Genomic DNA, 25,570 nt, shown 5'->3' with positions numbered 1-25,570 from the left:
TATGATAGGCTATAAAACTTCTGTTTTATAGGACCGGCATGCATTTTTCTAACCCAGTCTTTAGAACTACCTGAACATGTGAAGCCAATCCATTCTTCAAAATACCATTGATCGCCATACATTAATCACACATAACTAAATGGATCAAGGAGAATATCTCCTCTGAGCATCTCATCATTTTTTGAGCAGCCAGACTGTCCCATATGGGAAAGTAGTTTCCCCATGGAATTATGATAATAAAATCTTGTAGTCTCACACTCTAACTATAATACATGCGTTTCCTGTAAAGCCCTACAGCAAAGCAACGTACTTGACTTTCCCTATGCTCCAATGAATACAGGCAGTATATGGGCAGAGCACGGGAAACAGCATCTGAAATACAAATCAAACTCAAAACCTGTTCATTTTCATTGTGTTGTATTGGCACTTTGCCTCTCTGATCTACAGTTACTTCTGCAGTGAAAACAATTTTCAGCTTATACTGGTCACACCCCTGTGGAACGCCTGAGCTCTGCAGGACTCACCTGCCACCTCTCTGTACCTCTGGCATTTTAAGCTCTGCAAGCTTCCTCACCCAAGCAGCTCTCTGCTGCTGACTGGAGAAACACAGGAACACCGCAACTGTGTGACAGGTGGGGTTCATTGTGGTGGGAAAGTGGGAGGATGGTCTGTTGCAAAAGGGTGACTCCAAACAAAACAGATTTGGAAGCACTTCTGTATGTAGTAATTTTCTTTTGGAAAATATTATAAACTCCTTATTTACTTCTAGGCTAAGAGCCACTGCCATTTATGATGAAAGACAAAAAGCAAACAGTGAATAATCCTCTTTTCCTGACTTTTCAGTTTTTTCCACTCCTGTGATTTGCAGGTATTGCTAACATATGATTGATAGGAACATATTAACAAAATGCCCATTTACACAAGGCCATTCATTTTACTGTCTGGATAATTATTCTGCAATCTCGATCTGTACAATACTGTACATAGATTAGTTTTATGGAAAAACAAAAAGTAATGGCCCGATTTTCAGGGGTTCTGTGCACAGCAACTCCCACTGAAGTTAGAGGGATTGCTCAGATTTTCTGAAAATCAGCTCCTTCGTTTTCAAAGGTGCTGAGCATCGGCAGCCCCCATTTGCTTCAACAGGCATTGGGGGCACACGGGGCCAGATGTTCAAAGGTTTTCATTACAGCCCTGCACATACAGATGTAGCTAGGAGCCTAATGCGGTTTGTAAAGGCACCTAAAGCACTCTAGGTGCCTAAATCTCATTAACTTCAATTGATTTCAATGGAAATTAAACACCTAGGCAGTTTCAGAACTTTGAAAAATCCCACTAGGTGCCTGTCTGCAGCTTTAGGTGCTCGAATACTTTTGAAAATCTGGCTCTTGCTACCTCTCAGAACATGCTCAGCACCTTACTGCACCACAGCTATACAGGGCAGCTGCCTTTGAGAGCCATGATAGTCACCAGCCCCACAGGACATAACTGATCACCTAAATCAGGAGTGGGGAACCTATGGCCCACAGACCGGATCCAGTCCCTTGCTTAAGGGAAGTATTTCTAAAAATATAGACCTATGACAGTAGCCTATTGGGGGCAGAGACGGGGTGGGGATGAGGAGGGAGGAGAGCTGCAGGCAGCGGCTGTAACAGAAACGCTGAGGCAAGGTGGAGCCGCCAGACACTCTAGTGCGTTATGACCTCACAACGGCCGGCGCTGGAGCCTGGCAATGCATGCCTCATCATCGGCCACACATGCTTCTGGCGCTCTAGGGTGGAACACCCATTAGCGTCCCTGAGCCCCGGGCGCCTACCGTGGTGTTCGGGCTGCAAGGGTTGTAGTGTGAAAAACTGCTATCGGACTTAAATTTGCAACCTCAGCCATCACACTAAAAAAAGTGGGTGAGTTAAACGTTTTATATTTATCTCTCTTTAAAAAAAAAAAAAAAAAACTAAATTAAGTTGCATTTTACTTGTGTGTGGCCCGTGATTGATTTTTAATGTGGGTCAATGGTCCGTGATAGAAAAAAAGGTTCCCCATCCCTGATCTAAACCATCATCATATTTCAGAGTAATTACCTGATTTGTCTCTAAAAACACAGTAACAGCAATTGTTTCTCCATATATTTAGCTTCCCTCTCCACAAACGCATAATTCAGTCCCCTTCATGCAGGGCCGCCGAGAGTGGGTTCGGGCCCCACTGAAAAAAAATGTTCAGGCCCGCTGGCAAGGGCGGACCGGCTAAACAGCCAGGGAAACCAGGGCCAGGGCCCCCTTCTGGACCGCCGGGCCCCGGTAATTTGTACCGGCTTCCCCCCATCTCGTCGGCCCTGCCTTCATGTCTCTGCTTTCTATAGGCCTTGCTACCTATCTATAGTGCGCTCTCTTTCTCTGGTTTTTAGTAGCAATTTCGTACCCTTAAACGCTTTCTTGTAACCTTTGTGTTAGTTTGCCAGAGCAATCATTAAGCTTTGGCACTTTGAGGCTGATGGGTCTATCCAAGCCAGCACTCCTTGAGCTAATTGTGTACAACTGAACATTCTCCAAGCACTGACAGTCCTCATTCAAGCCAAGTGTGAAAGTTTTTAAATTAGCTTTCACAGTTTGATTCACAGACAGTAAATGTAAAATGGCACAGGATTAATTTTTCCAACCACACAGTGCTACAAAATAGCCCAAAGGCTATTTTAGTTCATTTGCTTTAACTGTTAGAGAAGATTCACAATACATGGAATGCTCCAACGGAGGCAGAAGCGCTAAAGGAGATTCAAAGCCTAATATTACCCCCATTAATTAAACCACTGTATGTTTGTACAACAGCCTTTGTACTTTGTCACTAGCTGTTAAAATGGAAGTCACATCTAGGCCACTTCAGACAAGTCATCTAGTTTAGCATTTATGCTTCTTAGAATGTAATTATATTAATAAAGTATCTCACAGCATTATAATTAGAGGCTTGTGGGCATTTTTATTACAAACCACATTTTTAGGGGGTTATAAAATCTGTTAACACTGGCATTGAGCTGTAAAATTCTCCACATGCTCTGAGCCCAGAAAGGATGTTTATGTTTTTCCTAAATAACATATAGATCTTGGCTTAATTGCAACATATAATCTGATAGGTAAGCGCACAGACAGATCCAGGGCTTACCTTAGGGGTAGGCCACCTGGGCGATTGCCCAGGGTGCCGGCAGTCAAGTGGGCACCGTGCAGCAGTGTACGCTGCCAATGTGGTGTCAGAAACTGCTCCTGACTGGCAGTGGAGCGCTGCGTGGGGAACGGGTCATCTAGATTTCTCCCTGCTTCCTCCTGGCAGAGGAACATGGGGGAGACCCCGAGCAGTGATGCACAGATACTGCTCGCCCACCCCAAAGTTCCAGGGGGATGTGGGGGAGCAAAGAGCGAAGTGCTCCCTGCATCCAGGTCATTTTCCCCAGCTGTGCTGTGCTATGTGAGGCGAGCATCAGGAGCTGCTGCTCTCCTGCACTCCCCTTAACACAGCCCAGGTGGGGAAAGTGCCCTGATGTCACTCCTCACTCCCCCTGCTCACAGCTTCCTAGGCGTGCACAAAGGAGGAGCAGCGTTCGAAGAGGGCAATGAGCAGCAATGGCACCTGCTCCATGCATCCAGATCAGTTTCCCCACGTGGGCGCAGGAGGGGTTTATAGGGGTTAGAGGCAAACGGGGGGTGGTGTCTGGGAAGCCCACGAGTGCCAGGGGCAGTGGGGGGCACCCATTGGGGCCAGAGGCGCCAAAACACAAGTTCGCCCAGGGCATTAATTTTCCTGGACAGACCAAATAAGATATTTGACAAAATATAAATTAAAAAGGAAGCTCAGACACTGTATTAACTGTATATATATTTTCCCTTAAGCAGTAGTGAGAAAGCACTGAAATTTAGAGCTATATGGTTGAATGACCTTTTCCAAAAGTTGCCTCTAAATACATGGCCAAACTTCTAGGTATGCAAAATTTCACAACAGAATTCCAACACACAAACTGCCATTTATACACATTCAAATAGGATATTTAAGAGCCTGCCATACCTGATTTGCACACACACAAATCAATTTGTAAACAATCAAAAACACTGTTGTGAAAAAAACAGTATGTGCCAAACGTTGGGTGCATAAAATTATGTTTGCAATTTCAGAGGCTAAATAAAAGCTCCATTGAGAATTTGACTGATTCTGCCCAGGTAAATGTTGGAGTGCCAAATGAACCTTAAGCCCTGATCCCGAAATATGGTCCACCTGGAGCAGATTTCACAATCGCAGTTTTATGTACCATGTATGCTATAATAAGTAGGGACCATGGGCTGGATCAAGTTTAAAGTTTCCAGCCTCCACTCTGCTTTTGTGGTCTAATTTCAGCCTTCCATTACAGCTCTGATTCTCTGTCACTGAGATCAGTGGAACTGTTGACATCTACTTCAAAAGGAGCAAGATAATGCCCCTGTTTGAGCACAGCTTTGTGTGCTTCATACTTAAAAAAAAAAATCACTGAGGGCCCAATCCAAGGCCAAATGACTTCAGTGGGAGCCTTTCGATTGACTTCAGTGGGCTTTGAATCTGGGCCCCCAAGCAAAAGTTCCCTTTAATCAGAATTATTTTTCAATAGTGACAACATGCATCACAGATGGGAATAAACTTCTGTTGACGTATAAATAGTATTTATAGTAAAGTGTTCAATGTGAATTTATAAAGTTGTTAATTTTTTCACATGTACAGATGGACTCAAGCAGCAAAATTCAGATTCAGATTTCACACACCTTGGGCTGGGAGGTGTCAGAACTAGCACATTATAAAAAGAAAAATCTGAATTTTGCATATGGACCTATGTTCAGAGCTCGGGACATTACTATCTAGGTTTATCACTCAAGCACTTTTCTAATATAGACAGTTCTCATTAGATTCAAGTGTTACCTTAGGTTTACAAAGATCTTCTGCCTTGTGCTGAAAATTACATTTGCTTTATGTAGATCATAAATAATCACTCAGAACTGATTTTTCAAAATCCCTTTTACGTTTGTTTAGGAACCCTGCTCATTAGGAAACTGCATTTATGTACTCACTATTTACATTTTTTTTTTATATATTAGAAAATAAATATCCACATGCAATATTCAATGCAATATATAGATATAATGCATTAAACTTTATCACATTTTCCTAAAGTGAGCTCAATCTTGCAGCTGCCTTTGTCCAGGCAGACCCTTACATTGTGAAAAGCTACAGTGTACTCGAAGGCAGTATAGGCCTGCCAATGAAGAGACAAATTGCAGGACCAGAGCCTTAATGTATATGATAGCTATAATACCGTACAAAAGCTATGCTAACTAGAACATAATCATTTTATTAAATATTTAAGGGATGTCAACAACGTGATTTTTTTTTCAAAAAGTTTTAAAATGTCCAGTTTCTGATAGAATGTTCTTAAATTCTATTAAAACAATTTTATTCTCTGATCCCTTGCTGACATTTACATAGATATTTTCAGTAAATGTAAACAAACAATGACACTTATCCTGCAAGCTGCTTCAAATGGGCACACCTGTGCAACCAAATAAAGCCTCATTGACTTAGATGAGCTGGAACAGGGAACCAGCCACTCAGAGTTCATGGCATGTTTGCAACCTGCCTATTACATGGGAATAGGGCTTAAATTCTCAGAGAATATTTCCCGGAGCCCCCCATCCCACACCCTGCATTTGGGGCTCCAGGCTTCGGCTATGGGGCGGCAGGTCTCAGGGCTTAAGCCCCATGGGAGAGAGGCACAAGGACTTGGAGCTTTAGTCCCACAGGGGAGGCGTGGGCTCCTCTCGGTGGACTCCAGCTCAATTTAAATCCTGCCTGGGAACAGTGAAACTGACTATACACCAAGTGCTGTTAAAAGCAGAACTAAGAAAATAGTGGTTTGTTGTTGTTTTGCTTAATGTTTTTAGTTATTGTTATCATAGGTTTAACTCCTAACTACAAGAGGTATAAAAATTTCAGACAAATGTGGTTTTTGAAGCCGTGTGCCTTTATATATGTTTCAGCCCACCTATTTTTGCCTTGTCACTTTAGTGATAAATACATTTCAAAATGCAGATTCCTCTCAAAATTATCTTGCAAAACTGGAAAGAATTTATCAGTTTAGATGTTAGGATACAGACAGAATACTTGACAGTTAAGCTTGGAAATATTACTGCAAAACGTGTATAATTTACATAAATATTCAGAGAAAAGGTCATATCTTTTTGGTCACTGTACAGTCACTCTGTTGCTAACAGACCTTAGAATCACCAAACAACTCTTAAATTCACATGAGATGTGTCATATGTACATGAATATTTATACTTATGTGCTCAGCTGTTAGGAAGCTTTGAATTCTATCCCACTGTTTGTCAATACTGTAATGTAACTCATCTGTCTATATAATGAACGTGTATGTATGTCCTTTTATTTTTATTTTTAAAATCAACCTAGAAATAGCATAATAAAAGATAGGAACATTTTAAAAACTGCAGATTTCAACGGGACTGAATGGCCAGTGGATAGGTAATGGGATACTGACCCTTTCACCTACAGCTCAACAGTCTCATTCCCCCAAGTTCAGCAGGGACTGGAAGTTGTTACCCCCAAGTACTGCTTAAAGCCTGAAATGAGTTTGTGGTCTCACTCCCATTCCTAATGAATTAGTGTCCACATCAGAAAATTAACTGGCAATTTTAGAAGAAAGGACAATGTATTAAATGGGCATGGAAAGAAGTTACTCACCTCGCGCAGTAATGGTAGTTAGTTGAGATGCATGTCCCTATGGGTGCTCCACTGTAGTGTCCCTATGGGTGCTCCACTCTAGGTGACTCTGAAGCAGTACCTATATTGTAAGGCTGGTGCTTTGGAATCAAATCAGTTACAAATGACAATACTATGGAGCCAAAGATGGCATCAGAGGTGGAATCCCCAGTAATCGCATAATGTTCTGCGAAGGTATGGACTGACGCCCAGGTCACCATTCTACAGATTGTGAGAGAAGGACATTCTTGAGGAAGGCAACAGAAGAGGAGACCACCTTCTTGGAGTGAGTGCAACTACCAGCTGGAGGTGTCATGTTGCAAACCTGATAACATTGTTTAATACAGTTCGAGACCCATTTGGAGAGAGTCTGGGCTGACATTGCTGAGCCCCTGGTTCTCTCCGCAATAGAAAGGAAAAGCTTAGACGACTTTCTAAAAGCCTTTGTCCTATTCAAGTAAAAGGCCAGGACTCTCTTAACATCTAGTGTGTTAAGTATAGTCTCCCTGTTATCACGGTGAGGCTTGGGGTAAAAGGTCAGGGGGTGAATCAGTTGGTTTATATGAAAAGGAGAGGTCACCTTGGGAATGAACTTCAGGGGCGGTCTGAGTGTGACCTTGTCCTGAAAGAATATGGTATGGAGAAGATGTGCCATCAGTAGGGCTATTTCTCCTATTCTCCTCGGCGAGGTGATTGCCACCAGGAAGGGTGTTTTCATTGACAGGTGTGTGAGCGAACAAGTAGCCATGGGTTCAAAGAGAGTCTAGTCAGGCTTTTCAACGCTAGGCTTAGGTGCCATGTACAGGAGGGATGTCGTGGCTGGGGGGAAAGGTTTACTGAGCAATCCTTTTATGGTTGGGTGTGAGAGCATTAAGTACCCCTCTACTTGTCAACGGAAGGCTGCTGTAGCCACTAGGTAAACGCTGAGTGAGCTGATAGTCCTGATCTTTTGGGAGTCAGTACATAGTCTAGGACCCTTGGGAGAATAGCGGATGTCGGGGAAATTTGTTGGGAATTGCACCAAATCTAAAACCTGGGCCACTTTTGCAGGTAAGTGCAACATGTAGTGGATTTTCTACTGGGCAGCAACACTTCCTGTACCTCCTCCTAGCAGGAGCGTACTATGCGCTGGAACTATGAAGGAGCCAAGCCTTGAGGCAGAGTATCCCCAGGTTGGGATGTAGAGTGCATCCTTTGTTTTGCAATAGGATGTATGGAGTGGGTTGGAGGGATATTGGCACCAGTTGTGACAAGTAAGGGAACCAGGGCTGTTTTGGCCAGGTGGGAGCAATCACTATGACGTGCTGCTTCTCTTTTTATTTTTAAAAGGACTTTTGACAGAAGGGAAAACAAAGGAAAGGCACAGAGAAGGTCCTTGTGCCACGGAAGAAGGACGGCGTCGCCCAGAGAGTGCTGTCCTATCCCTGTTCTGGAGCAATAGAGTGGACATTTCTTCTTCAGGTAAGTGGCGAACAGGTCTGTAGTTGGTGTCCCCCACCGCCTGAAGTGGTTGTGAAGCACTGCTGGGTTTATCTCCGATTTGTGGTTGTGAGGGAACTTGCGACCGAGACTACTGAGTTTGGACTCCAGGAAGGTAGGCTGCTGATAGTGTGATAGTGTGGAATGCTTCTGCAGAAAGGGAGGTAAAGCTGGCTCCTCCCTGCCAATTTATGTAGTACATACAGGCTATGTTGTCTGCTCGTGTGTGTATTCCCTTGATCAGTGGAAGGAAATGGGTGCAGGCTTTCCTGATCACCCCGAGTTCGAGGAGGTTGATGTGGAGGGACGTCTCCATGGGTGACCATTTGCTTTGTGTTGTAAGGACGTTTAGATGCGCGTCCCATCCTATAAGGGATGCATCGATGATGAGAAGTAATGACAGGGAAGTTTAGGAAAAGGGGATCCCATTTTTCCACCAGTCCAGGGAGTTTTTGGGGTAGTGACAGAGGTTTGTCTAATCTGTCTCTGGTTGGTCTGTAGACTGAGATTAACCATATCTGGAGACACCGCATGAGAAATCTGGCATGAGGTAGCATCACTGTGCCTGCCGCCCTATGCCCCAGGAGTTGAGACAGTGTCTGGCTGAAATTTGAGGGCTGTTTTGTACTGTCTCTATGAGCATGGCCAAGATGAGGAACCTCTGTTGAGGCAGGAGCGCTTTGGCCTGTCTCGAGTTGAGGTTGGCCCCTATGAACTCTAGGCACTGTATAAGGGTTAAGGTTGATTTTTGGACATTGACCTGTAGATCCAGTTCCGTGAACAAGTCTACTGCAGTTCTGGTAAATCTGGCAGGCCTCGTTGAAGGAGCGGACTCTGAGGAGACAATCATCCAGGTAGGGGGAGATCATGACCCCTTGGGAGCGTAGGTGAGCAGCCACTTCTGAGAGGACCTTGGAGAATATTCTAGGAGCTGATGCTAGTCCAAAGGGGAGTACTCTGTACTGGTAGTAGTCTTGTCCTAGGGTAAATCTGAGGAACCGTCTGTGGGACGGTAGGATTGAAATATGGAAATAAGCATCCTGAAGGTCGAGGACTGAAAACCGGTCTCCCTGTTCCAATGCTGGAATAATGGCCACTAGAGTGATCATCTTGAATTTTTGAACCTTGATGAATTTATTGAGTAATCTGAGGTCTAGTATGGGTCTGCAACCTCCCTTCTTCTTGGGTATCAGGAAATAGCTAGAGTAAAAACCTTTGTCTTATAGATAGTGAGGTACTGGTTCTATGGCTCCTATCCGGAGAAGGAGATCTATTTTTTTTGTCATCGTAAACTCTCGTGAGAAGGGTCCCTGACGAGAGACAGGGAAGGGCATTGTGGAGGTGAGAGGGAGGTAAAGTGGGTGGAGTACCCATTGGAAATGATTTGCAGAACCCATCGGTCTGATATTATATGTGCTGCAGAACAGGGCAAGCTGGTAACCAAATGGGTGGGACAGGTTGGTCAGCTGCAGCGGTTGAGGGGAGTGGTCATTTCAACCAACATGTCAAAACTGATGTTCTGAGGTGGATGGTTGTGAAGTGGAAGGTTGTGGGCCTGATGGTTTGCATTTAGAGAATCTGGCTCTCTTTCTTTGAGGTTCGTAGAAGCATTGAGTTGGGAATTGTGAAGTATGGGATTTAGACTGAAACTGCAGACTAAATTTTCTCTTTTGTCCAGGAGAATAGATCCCTAATGAGTGGAATCATTAAGAGTATGGAGGGATATGTCAATCTTTTCAGCAAGTAACTTGGTGCCTTCAAAGGGAAGGTCTTCTACAGTCATCTGCACTTCCTTAGGGAAGCCAGACAGGTGTAACACCAGCACTCGCCACATAACGACTTCAGTGGAGATGGACCAGGCTGCTCTGCTGGCTGCATCAAGGGCTGACTGGAGCCTTGTGTTGGCTACTAAGGCCTGGTCCACACTAACCCCCCATTTCAAACTAAGGTACGCAAATTCAGCTACGTTAATAACGTAGCTGAATTCGAAGTACCTTAGTTCGAACTTACCGCGGGTCCAGACGCGGCAGGCAGGCTCCCCTGTCGATGCCGCGTACTCCTCTCGCCGAGCTGGAGTACCAGCGTCGACGGCGAGCACTTCCGGGATCAATCCGGGATCGATTTATTGCATCTAGACAAGACGCGATAAATCGATCCCAGAAGATCGACTGCTTACGGACGGACCAGGAAGTAAGTGTAGACCTGCCCTAGTTGTCCCTTCTGGATAATAGCTCAGAACTGGTCACAGTGTGACTCTGGGAATTATTCAATAAAAGTGTTGAACTTCGAATAACTGACACTCATATTTCACCTTTAACGCTTAATAATTTGCAATTCTAAATTTCTTCCGAAGAGGTCCAGGCATTTCCAATCCCTATCATAGGGGGTTGATCTCATTTGGTGCTGGTGGCCCTAGGAGTTTACAGCATCTATGCCGACAGAATTAGGGGAAGGATGGGAAAAATGAATTCCATCTCCCTAGCTAGAACATAATATTTTTTATCGTCCCATTTAGACGTAGGTGTCACAGATCCTGGAGTTTGCCATATAGCCTTGGCTGGGTCCAGAAGAGCCTCATTGATAGGGAGGACTATTCTGGAGCACGAGGAAGAGTGTAGGATGTTGAGGAGATTGCGATGAGTATCTGCGGTATGTTTGCTACCCTTTTTGCCAAGTCCTGAAAGAGCCAGACATCACTGCCTCCTCTGGAGAGGAGGAAGATATGTTAGTTCTCGGTGCAACTTCTTCCTCTACTCTGTTCCTCCATGATTTCCTCTTGAGTTTCAGTGGCTCTGGATGCCATGGCAGAGGGAGAACATCTCTCAGGCTCATGATGAGTCAGGCTAGAAGCCTGACAAGTGCAGGTTCAATATGCCACCCAGGGATCCCAACAGGGCCAATGGGATGGTGGATAGAGCTTGATGGTGGTGCCCATGGCTGGCCATACCATTGTGGTAGCAGAGCAAGTTGAGGATATGTCTGAGGAGCCTGTTGATAACGGGCAACATAAGGAGCATGGGAGGAGTGGTAAGAGATGACCTCCTCTCACTCACTGTCCAAGTCACCACTAGAAAGTGGAGATGCATGGCAGGGTACTGAAGAAGTTTCCCATGTTTGGAGACGACGTGGTACCAAAGGAGAGACTCTTGTACATCAGATACTCTGAGTTCTCTCAAGTACCGGAACTTCTGTGGTGCCGACCAATCCCGTGCCCCTGGCGATACGAAGGGAGTCGGGGATTTCACCTGCACCCAATGTTCTGGTGCTGGATGGGTCACAGTTGACGGTGCTTAAGGTACAACGTGTACCAGCAGCATCTTCTTAACACTGTGCTCCCTACTCCTGTCTTTGCTCACCGATACCATTGCCTCAGTGCCTGTGCCCATCAGGTCTTTAGGTGCATCAACGGTACCTGCTGCTCCAGACTCTCATAAGCTATGTTACTGTGCTTGGACTGTCTCGCTATCAATGGTATGGATGATACCAAGTGTGCTGGCGATCTTTTACAGCTAGCTCAGGACTCACAGCTCTCTTTTCAGATGTCTTACAAGACGGGCCTGCAGCTTATTTCTTCGAACCATAGTCCCTGGATGTTGACAGCTGTGGGGAAGATTCGTGCTTTCTGGGTGAGTCTTGGCACAGATCCAGGGAAAGCTGAAGGGCTGCCTCCATCATGATGATCTTCTGCCTCAATTTCCTGTCATTTGAGACCTGGGTTTAAGTTGCTGGCAGAGACCACACTTCTGCAGAATATGGCCTCCCCTGAGGCAGTGAATGCAGTGGGAGTGTTTATCTGCCACAGGGATGGACTCCTTACAAGAGAGGCACTTCTTGATGCCCGGTGAGCCGGGCATAGCCCATTTTGGGAAGGAGTCCCCGATAAAAGGGGGGAAAATAAAAGGGGGTTTTTTTGTTTGGTTTTTGAAGAGAAAATAAGGAAAAAACTACAACTCAGTCTGAAGGGGCTAACTAGCTACTAAAAATGCTAAAAAAAAAATAGAGAAAAACTAACGATCGCAAATGGACTGCTAATGGCTCCCTCTCTAGCCGGGGCAGTTTAGAAGGAACTGGGGAGGGTCAGCCTGGGCGCAGGCTGGTTAGCCTCATGGTGGGGTACGAGGGCAGACAGCGCGTGTGTGGGCCAAATGGACACTGCTACCAAAAGATCTCCAATCAGCAGTGCAAGCGTACCTACAGTGAAGCATCCATAGGGCCACTACTCGAAGAAGAACTGACCCACTCACTTACCTAGACAAACAGGTTCCTGCAAGTCATCATATAAGGTAGAGGTTCTGAATTTCAATGTGCAGTACTGGATGTATTTTAAATATGTGCTGTACCTATACTCCTAAATGACACCCATTTATTCAATAGCAGACAGTACATACTCTTCAATATATACTTATTTAGGTACTGTGTTTAAGACTTTCAAAGTAATGTAGAGGAGTTAGTTACACATCTTCCATTAAAATTCACTAGTAGAAAATGCAGGGCTAAATCGCTTGCACTGCTTTAAAAATTTCAACTTGTACGGTTGGGGTTTTAATACAATACATGTGGCATGGGATTTTCCAAAACAATTACATAATCTGCTGTATCGCATGCTTTAGTGCTGTATTCTTAAATTATCATGTGAATTTTGAGGTAATAATTAATTCTGATCTCTGCTATACACTTAAATTATCCATCTATTGATAAAAGGGTGTTTCAATATGATCAAAGAGACTTCTCTTAAAAGTGTTCACTGTGTCCTTGACGAAATACATACTCTAAACAAGCACCCCACATGGGTATCACACTCTCTCATTAGGGATAACACCCACAGCTGCAAATATGTGCAATGAATTCATGCATTTTTTTAAAATGTGTAGATATTACATTAGTTGGAAGAAGGCCCTTAGGGCTCCGAAATGTGGAAAGTAATTTATTTATCTTTAATTCACCCACTCTAAAACATTCCCAACACTAAATAATTACATTTCAATAGGATGATTAAAATAGCTTTTTTTCCTCTAAGGGCTTGGCTTCACTACCAGGGTAAACTGACCTAAGTTACACTACTCCAGCTATGTGAATAATGTAGCTGGAGTCGACGTAGGTCAGATTGACTTAACACGGTGTCTTCACTGCGCTGCTTTGATAGAAGATTTACCTTGCTCTTCTCGGGGAGGTGGAATACCTGAGTTGACCGGAGAGTGCTCTGCTGTTGATTTAGCAGGTCTTACTAGACCCGCTAAATCGACACCTGCTGTATCAATTGCAGCAGCGTCGATCTCCCCGGTAGTGAAGACAAGCCCTCAATCTATCTAGGGAAGTTGTTAGGGCTGTTATCAATGTGTGTGTTTCCTTACAGTGCACCTAAAGTGTATGCTTTAACATTTCTCTCTCAAATGAAATGTGTGTTGCCTTTCTCGTGTTATTATGAAGACCAACATTTACTTGCAATAGCACCAACCATTTTACTAGTGGTGGATAGCATTATCTGAAGAATAACCAAGGTGTGTTGAAACTCCAGAGCCTCAATAACTTATCTTCAATCATATTACTGGAAAAATGAGCCTGGGAAATTATTCTAATTTATATGATATTGCTCTACTTTGCAAATGTGACATGCATCTCCAATCCTTATCTAAGATTCTCTGACTAGTAATGTAACTTCTCAGATTAGCCACTGAAACTGTATAGTATCAGCATAACATGGATTATTCACTGGGGAATGCTATTCACAGTGAATAAGAAGGTGGGTGCTAGTGGAGGTAAAGAAAGGAACAAATGACCTATTTTGCATTTGAAAGCCAGTACAAGGCAGATAAGAAGGAACAAGCATTTATATACTGTGCATAGCCAAAAATATTGTACAAAGCCATATAAACTATATTTGTTTTATGTAGTCTCATCATTTCCGTTTTCTCCTCATCTGTTTGTTGTATCCAACTATTGTCTCTCATCTTAGGTCGGTAAGGTCTTTGGGGCAGCGACCATCTCTTTGTAATGTATTTGTGCAGATTCAACCAGAAAGGGGCCCTGATCCATGACTGAAGTCCACAGGCACTACCAGATACAAATAACTGATTACTGTTAATATCAGACAAACCCTCACACCCACAATTAGATCCATCAAAGTGGATCTTCAACCAAGATAAGGGAAGCTCACTAATAAGCTCACTGCCTGAAGAGGAGGAGCGAGGACAGAGAAGGCTGCAAATTCCTACTGAATCAAGTGCAACTCAAAGAGCTCCTTTATGCCAACTGGAAAAGGGTCTGGATCTTTAGCTGGAGTACAAAAACTGGCATAGCTCCATTGACTTCAGTGGAGCTATGGTGATTTACACCAGCTGAAGATCTGTCCCATGGTGTATAATTCCTTCATTCACTCTGTTAAATCATGTTTGTCAGCAATTACATAGCTCCAATGTGTGCATAAAGCTATCCTGCACCTTTTGATTACCAGGACATCCACGCCAACACAGTGAAATAGAAAGACATGAAGCAAGTAATTCAACTATTAAAAAAAAAAAGTTCTGCATTTGATGTGTTTGCTTGATCTCTGGCTAAATAAAAATAGTAGCAAGTCATGCTTCTACCAAAACACCATCTGAAGTTCCAGTGTTTGAATAAACTAGCTGCTGTTCTACGAATTTCATCCTAGGCAATATTTCTTCTCAGCTTTATACTGGAACAATATAATTCAAAATAAAACTCAACATGTTAAGCAATAAAGATAGAAGAATATGTTGAGCTTCAGAAAAGTTTATTTTTCTTTCCCTGAAATACAGCACTACTTCTGTATGTACACTAGCCGCAGCACTGGTTTATTTCAGTGCTCTGTAAAAAAGTTACCAGTCTTGGGAGAAAAATCTTCAACTCTGCTTTGTGTTCCTCCTCATAGTGTCAGTGAGAGTATCAGCACTTCTTAGATAACCCATAAAAAGCAGCAATGCAAATCCTGCAAACTCCTACTAGATGTTCTACTTGCTGGTTTGTTATTACCAGTTGCAGCAACACCTTTTTATGAATATCAATTTACTCACTGCACAGATTTTAGAAAGCACAATGTAAAAGCAAAGGCAGCCTTAACATTATCTGTTTGTCTTCTATGCCAAGAAAGTGCTTCCTTTCTCTCTGTCTCCAATATATTTTTCTTACTGTGGTTCATCTTAAAAATGAATCATCATAAATTTAAAAATATGTTCCTGCAAATCTCTGGTCGATTCTGTAGTGAGAATTCATTTATTATGAGACCATATGATGCAGAGCTCTGCCTTTTATCCGAACATGACATATTTTCACTTCGTTTTGATTCCACATTTGAAAATTGGTCCCATCAATTCTTCACCAGACCCAAAACTTTACTGATTTGTTCACTGAAACATTAAATGCCACTAGAAGCCAGTAGACAAATAAAATCATTTACCAGTTTAATGTCTGTAGTTTCTCGTCTAAGGAAAGAGAAGTACAGTTTTAGGAGTGATGAGAATCCACATCTGAGATCAAAATCAATTAGCTTTAATCCTTTTGATCCTTAGCTCAAGCTGAAAGTCAAAAGACTTCCTACACTGGTTAATTTTAGATGCAATTTTGGAAAATTGTTTACTTTTTTTATTTTGAAAGGGCATTACCTCCTTCATGCATTGGCCAGACTCAGTTTATGCATTGATTGTGATCAGTGATTTTCTGCATCAGTTGCTAGTGAGGGAAAAACAGGCCGTATACTTACATTCCCCATAATGCATCATTTTCTCTCTAAACAGTGGCAGCAAACAGGCACATCCAATACTGTATTACTTTCTTCTCTCATTCATGACGATGTCACACCCAGGCACTGTGATTCTGAAAAAGAAGCATTTCCCAGGTTCTAAGGATAGAGGTACCCCAACCAATCCATCATGCTTTGTGTGCTAATGATAGACTCATGCATAAGAGGCACCATAAGCAGTGAGAGGCAGCAGGCATGAAAAGAAGTGAATCAACTGTCAACGGTTGTGATCTGAAGGACTGCAAGGCTGTGATTAGAATTTTCAATCAGGGCTTCCACAATTCATCATGTTACCAAGGAAAGAACGTTTTTATAGGCATGTTCCTTCATCAGTCCTTTCTGCTATTAGCATAGCAAGTTCTAGGGCACACACAAAAAATGTATCAGATCTTGCTGCCTTACAGTTAAAAGCATGTATATTTGAATCTTTAGGGAGAAGAGAGTAAAAGACATTCCAGGGCAGCGTAACGATCATTTCCTGTTTGCATATACACCACTGAAATAAGATGCTCTATACACAGAACAGCATTTCAGCTGAAATAAAGCAAAATACATGCCTCTCCCCCCACACACACACACCTCCTTCTGCTGCAATCATGCTTCTAGACAGCTATGTTGAAAGTACCTCAGAATGTTTGACCTGGGTGCCATTGGGGGATATCAAGAAGAATACAATCTAACAGAAATCCTTATTCAGAACTTGTTTACACGCTTTATGCAACTCTGAGAAATGCAAGGGCAGAGTTCTTCACAAAGAAAGCACACTCATAGCCTAACTACACAAAACTGCTTTCAGTACCCAATGTAGTGAGACCAAAGCCATACTTCCCAAAATAAAAAAAAAATGGGCTGCCATGCTGATTTAGAGTGTGTGTATGTAAATTCACAGTAACCATTGGTAGGGTCTAATTTTGAGTCAGTGCATGGAGTACTAATGCAAACTATGTTCCATTTAGAGAAGAGAAGGATGATCTTGTGATTTAAAAGGTCAATTTCCAGCTCCCTCTATGACCTTGGGCAAATCATTTAATCTCTTGGTGTCTCAGTTCTCCATCTGTAAAATGGAACAATATTTCCCTACTGCAAACGAGAGTTGTAAGAATAAATTCATTAATCTGGGAGGCATTCTAATACTGTGATGATGGACATCAACAGAAGACCATAATCCTGCGATAAGATCTGGGCTGACTGATGCTTGTGTGCCCATGGAGTCCTGCTGACTTCAGCAGGGTGCCATGTAGTATAGGGATCTGTCCGAGTGGATCTCACTACAGAGTCAGTGTCTAAAAATCAAAATAGGTAGGGAGATAATCAAAGATCAGCCATTTACTAATGCATGCAAATAAAGTATTACCAGTAATTTAAGCTGAAATTTCCACCTTAAATCACAAGTAACATTCATTTAAAACACTCTATGCATGTATATAATTAATGCCTTTAAGGTCTTGCCCTCTTTTGGAAACATGAAAAGACACTAGGCTTTTTTTTCAAGTTTCAAGTTAGAAGCAATTAATAAAATAAAGACGTTTATTTCAAATAACTAACTGGAATCAATTTAATCTTAAAATGGAGGCAAAAAATCATTTTACTAGACATCTAATTTAAAAACATTGCAACAATATTCACACAGCAAACGGATGCACATGAATTAAAAAGCATATATAAAATAAGGAGAAACTTTACCATTTGGATATGATTGCCGCTTGTCTCCAAACCCCAACAAATATGTTTTTGGTAATATTTATTTCACCTTGTGGTCAGCAGATACTCTTTAAATGGTTATTTGGGCATGTCTGTGTCTTGGTTTGGTTCTTGGCTGTGTTAATTTCTTACGAAAAACAGTAATTTATGAAAGCATAGATTTTTATAGGTAGATGTTTCAGAATTATTAACTATTAAAAAGCCTTTTATGTGCTAACTTTTAAATCTTTTTTTTAACTGATTATCATGTTAAAACTTAATTGTTTTTCCATTAAGGAAGAAATCAACAGATAATTTGCAGTATCTGGCCTTGGTCCTGCAATGACTCAATGTGGGCAATCTCTTTTGCCCACACTGAGTCCCACTATAAGTGAAACAGGAATCTCCAGTTGGGCCCAGGAGACCCACAGAGCTCATTACAGGACTGAGGTCTTAGAAGGGAGGGTAGGGGGGAAAACACAGCTATAGTAGGATATGCTGGACACCTAGAAAGAAGAACTGTTTACATCAGCTAAAATGTCAGCCGGTCTCTCTGACATCTCTCTGTGGATGTCTGGCCACCTGCTCAAGCTCAATATGGCTAAAATAGAGCTCCTAATCTTAACCCTAAGCCTTTCCCTGCCACTTCCTTTCTTGATCACTATGGACAACCCCACCATCCTGCCTGACTCGGGCCCGTAACCTGGGTATAGCTTTGACTTGGTCTTCTCTCTAGGTACTTACATGCAGGCTGTCTAAACCTTGCAGATTGTTTTTGCACATTATCTCTAAAATACAGGCTTTCCAATCCATCCTCACTGCTAAAACTCTCATCCAGGCTCTCATCTCACATCTCGAGTATTGCAACATCCTCTGGCCTTGACAACTGCAATCTTGCCACACCCATATCCATTCAGAATGCTGCTGCAAAGAACACTGTCCTAGCCAGTTGCTTTGACCATCTCACTCCCTCTCTTTGAATCCCTCCACTGACCTTCCTTCTCTACTGGTCAAGCATAAGATACTTGTCTTCACTTTCAAGGCCTTTCGTGGCCTATGCCAACCCTACACCTATCATTCACTATCGAAATGTCGATTCTCACCTCCCACTGGCCAATGATGCCAGCTCACTTGTGACATATTTGAGAAAGCACCTTTGTGCTTTCTCTCTTGCTGTCCCTCAGACCTTATAAGCATCCACAAAGCTACCTCATTATCATCTTTCAAATCCCTCCTCTAACCTTTCCTTTGCCACAATGCCTACAAAAAACATGACAGTGGTTAAGCCACTGGGTGTGCTGAGACTACTGCCTAGCATACTGACCAATGCGGTCTCATTGTTTCCTTCTTCTCCCCCATCTGTCTGTATCCATCTGCTGTCTCTTATCTTATACGAGATTTTAAGCTCTCTGGGGCAAGGATTTTTGTTCAGTCTTTGTATTGCACCTAGCACAATGTAGTTCTGATCCATGACTGGGGCTCCTAGGTGCTACAAAAATACAAACAAACAAATAAATATTTGTTTGTGACACATCTGCCTTCTAACACCAGCGACTAAAACCTTGCAGACATGTTCAAGACATTGTTAAAAATCATTTCAACCTGATTTCGTCCTACAAATCTCAAATCTAATCTCCATTCCAGAAATGATGATAAAATAGAAAAAGGCCTAAAAATTGAATCTCTATTTCCATTCATTGTAAAACAACATGTGTCGAGAAAACACACTATACATACAACAAATCCTCTCTTTTCAGTAATCCTTACTCGTAATCTTCTAGGGACCTATTTTTACTTTTCCCTTGGCATTCACATCTCTCAGCATTTGCCAACTGCTGCAGATCATTTCACCCAGTGAGCGGCTGAATATTCAGCTATTTATTCAGGGAAGATAGCATTAAAAATGTGTGGGTGTGAACCGGCGTGAAAGAGGAGGTTTGGACTACAACACATTTTAACATAGGTTCCAGTATAGATCACATGTAAAACACCTAGAGGTTCATTTTTAGCCATTACTCCTCAGGCAATTCTGCACCAAAAAAATAAAAATTATGCACACAATATTGCAAAATTCTGCAAATTTTATTTGTCAATAAATAAATGTGGCTCCAGCATGGCAATTGGGAGCACAGGCCACTGGCTGCACTGAGACGGGAGATCACCCTGAAGGCCCCACCTTCCCCGGGACAAGGACTCGGTGGTGAGGCTGCACCTGACCCTGACACAGTGCAAGGGCTGGGCCTGCCCCAGAAACACCCCAGGGCCCTGCCTCTCTAATGCCAGGTGCACCAGGTGTGGGTAGGCAGGAACCAAGTGTGGGATCCAGGTATGGGGTGAGAGGTTTCTGTGTGGGGCAATCTGGGTGCAGGCAGCTCAATGTGAGATCTGGATGCAGAGGAGCTCACTGGGGGATTCTGGGTGCAGGGGCAATGGAACTCTGCAGGGGAGCCAGGTGAAGGTGGTTGGGGCTCAGCGGGGGAGGGGGTGTAGGGCCTGATGGGGTGGGGGTCTGGGTATGGGGGGCTCAGCGAAGGGGTCCAGGTGTAGGGAGGGTAGGGCTTGTCAGGGTGAAGGTTCAATGGACCTGCTTAATGGGGAAGCCCCAGCTGCTGCTGAGGGAATGCCGCATGCTGGGCTCCTGCTTACCCCGCGTTTCCCCTAACCTCTTTTCTTCCCCCTCCCCTCACTCCCACATTCCCCTCCCCCTGTCCTTTCCACCCCCCAGGTCTAAGAATCCCTCCAGGAGTGAGCCATAGAAAGAAATCATTGTAGGCTGTTGTAGATATCCATGTACATTTAATATGTGCTATTTCAACAGCTAGATAAATAACTGCGAATATATATTTTATTTAGCTAGTTAAATGTCATCTAATAAATGCACATGAATATCTACAATGAGCTGATTCAGCATAAAATATCTATGGCCAAGCCCAGTAAGGTCACTGATAATAACTCAGCAGCAGTTCCACCTACACAGAAGACAGGCTGGCTTGCTACAGTGGGCCAAGTAACACAATACACTAACATGTTTTAAAACAACTCTCTGCACTGGGGAGTTGTGGGGAAGTCCAGAAGAAAGGAGACCAGGAAAAGAACTCTTTGAAATGAGCTTCGTATTCCCTGTTATCCCCAGCTACCTGTCCAGCATCTCTTCTTCTCTTCCTTCCTCCCCCACTTCCCTCATGATCCCCAGTATATGATCACCCAACCTGCCACTGTTCCTACAGCCTCTTGGTCTGGGAGAGAGCACACTTGCACATCTGAAAAGTAGGAGAGGGTTAGGTCTCAGCAACCCTGGTGCTCATCAAAATAAATATGAATTCATATTCACCTGTGTGTGCCTCTACTATCCTAAATTAGAGAGAAGAATATTCTCCTTGTCTGAGCTTTAGATGGATCCTGTCAGCCAAAGAGTCATCTGTGAGATACTGAAAAAAAACCCACTCTAATCAATGTATTTTATTGAAAGATCCTCTAATGTATTTCTGTCTCTCACAGGTGGCAGAGTTCCAGCTGTGTTTAATTGTATACAACTATTGTAACAACTTCAATCCTGAAGTTACATGAACATAAAATAGGCCAGACCTTAGTAGGCTTGCCCAGGTAAACCAATCCTGAGAGACAGATTGCATCTGTCAATGGTGACCATTGTTGAGCAAAGATTTTTAGTGTCCTCTGGAGGTTTAAAATACCAGGAGGGCCTAATCTAATTTGAGAAGGATCTGTTTGCTTCCTGAAGACTTCACACCACTTTCAGGAGCCATTTAGGATTGTGAAAATAAATAAATAATTCTCACCACTGGAGAAACTGCATATGAAGTTACAGTTTCATACAAATATCACATAATGATCAATGTCCACTGTTTTCAGTGCGTGGGGGGAGGAGAGACAGTTTCCACAGGTAAAAAAATGATAAAGACAAAAAAATATTGGCTATAGTTACTAAATGGACAGAGTTAACCCTCAAAAAAATTAGGAGAAATGCAGTTTTATCCCTTGTGAAATTTCCTGATGTTGGCAGTGAAAACCAGTATTTACTGCCTGACCCTCCCAAAAAAAAATATCACAAATAAATATTAGGCATGCAAATAAATACTTATGAAGTGGTCATATAAAATTGTGCCAGTGGTTTCTCTATGATTTGTACTTTAGCTAAGAAACACACTGCTATCATTTCCAAATACACAAAATATGAAGAGACTCAGGCCTCCTGTTCTGGCATGTAGGTAAGATTGTGACCCATTTGTCTGGCAGCCAATATTCCAATTTACATGTACTAGAAAGCAACATATAAGCGTCCTGTTTATGGATTAAAATATTTCAAGCTATATGTACAACACAGCCTGCTGATAAAGAACTCGCAATGCCCTTCCTCTGAATTTTTGTATACTTCATACGCAGTTCTTTTGCAGTCAAAGCCTTTTAACAAAAGTGATTTTCACCTTATTCTTTGTGTAACCTTAACAGAACCCTGATATCATATAAGTTTCAGAATGACTATATACAATGTGGATAGTAAGTCATTTTCGAGTATGCTATCATTCTCAAAAACTGTTTCGATTTGCATCTATGACCGTTACAGCCAATGACTGATCTGTCCATCATAGTTACAAAAACAGCTAACCTCTTTTCCCTTATGTTCCTGTCCCCTTGTGTTCCTTAAAACAAATAAATCAGTATGTTGACTGATTTAAGTACCTAACTGCCAGTCATTTTGCTCTTTCTCTTTTCTCTCTCAGTCCAGCCTCCATAACCCCAGTAATGCAGAGCAGTGATTAAATTTTAACGATATATAGCACCCAGAGTGACAAGCTAAGTGAACAGTTATAAACAAATAACACCGTAACACCGTAAAATAGGTTATTTGCCTCTGTGTAAATTTTTGCAGAGCCAGTCAAGATACTGGTGCTTTTTACTAATGCAATACCATTAGTACTTAATGGTGGAAAGCACAGGAGAGCAATATACAGCTTACAAATAAGAAAATCTTAGCAATACAGGTTTATCTTCCTCATGAATTACCTATGCAGTTTGTTCTATTATAGAAGACCCATTGTTTCCACATTTGCAAATTACTTCCTGGATCTATTAACTAGAAAGGGAGAAATGCGTTTTTCTGGCTTATTCCCTGGAACAAGCAGAATAAATCTGTCTAAACTGGTGAGTCTAAACCAGTAACAAGACCAAGATATTTCCAGAACATAATCACCAAGTCCCTAAAAAAATACAAAAGAACAGTTGGAGAACAGGGCGGGGGCGAGATTTAAAGTGCATTGATAATACAATTTGAATGTATGTGAGGAATAAAGATCTGTTAAGATTTTTCTAGACTTACTCCAGACCTCTCCAGGTATGAATATTCTGTAGGACATAAAGAACAACCTAAGGATACCACAAGACTCGTACACATAATTCTAGGAACTACAAACCTTCTTGGTAACTTAGCTACCCCAAAGCACAGATTTCTGTCACAGCCCTAGCACCCCGACCCCTTGCCCACTGCAAAAGGTAACTCCCTAGTCATCTGGCTTTGTGGTTGCATATCACAGGTTCTAACAATGTCTGATAAACAACAGAACTATGTTTTATTTACTTGTAACCACCCTCCCCAATCTGTCTTTCTTTCAAAGCCTATGAGTTAAAAAGGTCTTAGTCTGGAGGATCATGAGAGAAAAGGATGGGAGTCCCTTTTATATGCCATTAATTCTGAGAATTGAGGACAACACTTGATATTGCTAGTAAATAGCAGAAGCTATTCCCATTATGTTCTCATTAATAATGCACCACCTGCTATGAAAACCTTTGGTAAATCATGTTTAAATTACTGCACAATACATATTTAAGTAACATGAAGATTTTGACACAAACAACAAAAGCAAGGAAATGAAGTCTGACATTCCAGCTTTATCTCATCCCATTGCTGCCTAAGCATTGTAGCCACATGCATGGCAGGCAAAGCCGCATGGCCTTTATTCACTTAAAGTTCTTGATGTGGAAACCAATCCAGTTTTAACAAGAGCTCCCACCTGACAGGCTGGATTAGTTTTTATGTCTCCCCCATCTCACCTCAAATCCTCTCCACATCACTGAGTCCTGACTCTGGAGAAAATTACATGGATGAAATTCAGTCCCACTGTCTTCAGGGTGCTTCACCCGTGTTCCAGATTCCCACAAAATCAATGAGAGTATATCCATTGACTTCAGTGATCTCTAGATCAGGTTCTTTGCGTTTTATATGAAGACCACCACCCCATTTTCATTATAATGGCTCCTTGATGAAAAGCTGATATAATGCCTTCCTCAGCCCCTTCTGCTACTCACTGGCTCCCTGATCCACTGCACCCCTTTTTCAAGTTTAAGTCACCTACAGGATTTTCTACAACCTGGAGAAAAGGCCCACCCAACAGAGTTCTAAGCAGGCACCTTCTAATGAAAAATCTTCTATGCTCCTTGCATATTCTTCCGTTTCTTAAGCCACTGACCGTACCACTCAGGAGCACAGAATCCCTGAACTATGCATCCTCCCTTGGCTTTCTGCTCTGTGGAGTTATTGATCCCTACAAAAGCACGCGGAATGGCAAAAGGAGAAACTGTGACAGCAAAATGGTGGAGTTATGCTGTATCTGAAAAACAGAGAAATTATACAGCAGTATAGGCGGATGCATAATTACATAGGTCTGAGGCCTTGCTTGTAGGATTGTGTTGTATTCTCAGGGTGCATGTGTTCACACGTATGTAGAGCTCCCATGAAAGCTAAGTGAAACTATGTGTGTATCTATATCAAGAGTAAAACTTACCCCTTTGATCTAAAATCAGCCTTGAATTACCTCAGATTGCGCATTACTTGAAGGTATTGTTTTTATGAGAAGAGAAGGAAGAAAAAGGAAAAAAGGGAAAGGGGGGAAAAGGAAAAGAAGAAAGGGAAAAAAAAGAAAAGATAGACCCTCACAAAAACTATAATTAGGGCGCTACCAACTTCAGGGTCCAGTTTGGTCAATGTCATGGTCGTAGGATTTTTAAAATCACAAATTTCATGATTTCAGTTATATAAATCTGAAATTTCATGGTGGTGTAATTGTAGGGGTCCTGACCCAAAAAGGAGTTCTGGAGGGTTGCAATGCTATTGTAGCGGGGATTTGCGGTTCTGCTACCCTAAATCCTGAGCTGCTGCTGGCGGCGGCACTGGCTTCAGAGATGGGCAGTTGGAGAGTGGCAGCTGTCGGCCAGGAGCCCAGCTCTGAAAGCAGAGCTGCCAGCAGCAGCGCAGAAGTAAGGATGGCAATACCATACCATGCCACCCTTATTTCTGCGCTGCTGCCTGCAGAGCTGGGCTCTCAGTCAGCCGCTGCCACTCTCCGGCCGCCCAGCTCTGAAGGCAGTGCAGAAGTAAGGGCGGCAATACCACAACCCCCCTAAAGTAACGCCCCTGCAACTCCCTTTTGGGTCAGGACTCCCAATTTGTGAAATGCTGGTCTCCCCTGTGAAATCTGTATAGTATAGGGTAAAAGTACACAAAAGACCAGATTTCACAGGGGGAGACCAGATTTCACGGTCCGTGACGCATTTTTAATGGCCATGAATTTGGCAGGGCCCTAACTATAAGGAAAACGACACAAACAAGCCATTAGAAGACACGTCTACACTGCAGAAAAACAAAAACAAAAAAAACACCCAGGGCAGTAAGTCTCAGAGCCCAGGTCCACTGACTCAAGCCGGCAGCACAGGGCTAAAAATAGCCACACATTCCCATCTGGGCTACAGCCTGAACTCTAACACGCTCCCCCCATCACTGGGTTTCAGAGCCCCGGCTCCAGCCTCAGCCTGAATGTCTTTACTCCTTTTATTTATGTATTTATTTATTTTTGCCTTGTTGCA

At 42.7% G+C, this 25,570-nt stretch overlaps 1 protein-coding gene across 12 annotated transcripts in view; it reads right to left on the bottom strand.

Moving 5' to 3' along the window:
* The window catches only part of DAB1 (DAB adaptor protein 1), a 701,405-nt gene that overhangs the window by 199,182 nt on the left and 476,653 nt on the right, over nucleotides 1-25,570 (bottom strand). For 9 of the 12 annotated variants that reach the window (XM_054038507.1, XM_054038503.1, XM_054038512.1 and 6 more), the window contains one exon: nucleotides 15,977-16,089. The exons of the other annotated variants lie outside the window; for them this stretch is intronic. The gene's annotated coding sequence lies outside the window, so the exon portion shown is untranslated. The remainder of the gene's footprint in view (nucleotides 1-15,976; nucleotides 16,090-25,570) is intronic. 12 annotated transcript variants of the gene reach the window in all.

Source organism: Malaclemys terrapin, chromosome 8 (genome assembly GCF_027887155.1).
Source record: "Malaclemys terrapin pileata isolate rMalTer1 chromosome 8, rMalTer1.hap1, whole genome shotgun sequence".
Classification (NCBI taxonomy): domain Eukaryota; kingdom Metazoa; phylum Chordata; order Testudines; family Emydidae; genus Malaclemys; species Malaclemys terrapin.
This window is presented reverse-complemented; position numbering and strand designations above follow the sequence as displayed.